General features: G+C 33.5%; 1 long non-coding RNA gene across 2 annotated transcripts in view; it reads right to left on the reverse strand.

The window, feature by feature from the left end:
* Positions 1 to 951: 951 nt before the first annotated feature.
* The window catches only part of LOC116185001, a 16,886-nt gene continuing 16,298 nt past the window's right edge, over positions 952 to 1,539 (reverse strand). For both annotated transcript variants that reach the window (XR_004149695.1, XR_004149694.1), the window contains exon 2: positions 952 to 1,424. This is a non-coding gene — a long non-coding RNA (uncharacterized LOC116185001). The remainder of the gene's footprint in view (positions 1,425 to 1,539) is intronic.

Consider the following 1,539-nt stretch of genomic DNA (forward strand, 5'->3'; position numbering starts at 1 on the left):
CTTTTCGAGCTCGTCGAACTGGTTGAGCGGATGAATTTCTATTTTATGGTGTTTTGGACGAGAGGTGATAAGTGATAAGGAAGCGAAGGAAAGTATAGAGAAAGAATATATATTTTAGTTTTTTAAGAGGATAGTGAAAGTGAAAAGTGGCTTAAGCTTAAGATAGAAGGAATGATGAATGTTTAATTGTATAGGGGAAACGAATAAATATTGTTTTAACTCTTTGACTTACGATATTCGTCCATACTTGTGATAGATGTTATTGATTCTATTGAAATAGAAACAATGTGTCGAAATAGAGGTAAATAAGATTTCGTTTTCAATTTGTAAACTGGAGGACCACGTTACGTATTCGTGCGAAAGAGAAACTAGAGAGAGAGAGAGAGAGAGAGAGAAAAAAGAAACATCCAAAATGCGAAGGAGACGAATGCATAAGTGGTGTGTAAGTAATTACGTCGATATAAAGCATAAATAAATAGTTGAAGAGAAAAATAATAATAATAATAATAATAATAATAATAATCGTGAGGCATGGAGTCGAAGCAAAGTGATATGAGAAGAATAAAAATGAAAAAAAGAAAAAAAAGAAAAAAAGAAAAAGTAAGCCGATTCGCATTTGAAAGTATAAACACTTTGAAAGTATAAACCGAATTATATATTTCATAATTATACAAATTTCTAGAAACCCAATGATTCCAACTCTGCCCTCCCCGGTTAACAGATTAAAATCGATCCTAAAAATATCGAAAAATTACTCTACGATCTCTCTACGAAACGCTAGAAGAAAAAAAAAAATGACTCTATGACTAATGAATACAACAGTCACGATGTATTTGTCATTTCTCACATTTCGTAATCACCGATTATGTACTCGAACTGGCGCCCATTTAATTCCGGGACAATTCGACGAAGGCGTTGCCTCTAAGGCACGTAAACTCGCGTGCACCTCTCTCGATCCACGTGGATTCGAATGAGAGAAAAGGAAAAGAAGAGAAAAGAAAAAAAAAATGCGAAGACAAGCGCGGAGGCTCGTAGACGAAATTGCATAATATAGAGATACAAAAGAGACGAAGACGAATACATCAAGCTTAATACCAAAGGTGCCCTAAGAAGCGTGTATTTATGTTTTATCATTGGCGCGTCGCAAAACGGCGAGCATATATATATATATAAATATATGTATATGTACATGTATATATATATATATATATACATTTAATTATGTATCTTGTTAAGGAGAGAGAGAGTCTAATATCCTAGACGAGTGTCTGCGTGTGCGCATGTGTATAGCGATGAACGAAAATTGTGCAAAAGAGACGCGCGAATGAGATCTAAATGGAGAAAACGTGAAGAAACGAAAGTGAGATTAGTGAATGAATGATCGATAGGAGAAATTAATGCGTGTTAATTTACGTAATAATAATCTTATATATATACATAACGAATGCGAACATATCATAGGATTAAGCAGTAGAGAGGGAAGAAAGTTAAAGTTTTCTCGTAATAAAGGGGGAAAAGAAAAAAAAAAAAAAAAAAAAA

This window comes from Apis dorsata, unplaced genomic scaffold (assembly GCF_000469605.1).
Source record: "Apis dorsata unplaced genomic scaffold, Apis dorsata 1.3 scaffold_83, whole genome shotgun sequence".
In the NCBI taxonomy this organism is placed as follows: Eukaryota; Metazoa; Arthropoda; class Insecta; order Hymenoptera; family Apidae; genus Apis; species Apis dorsata.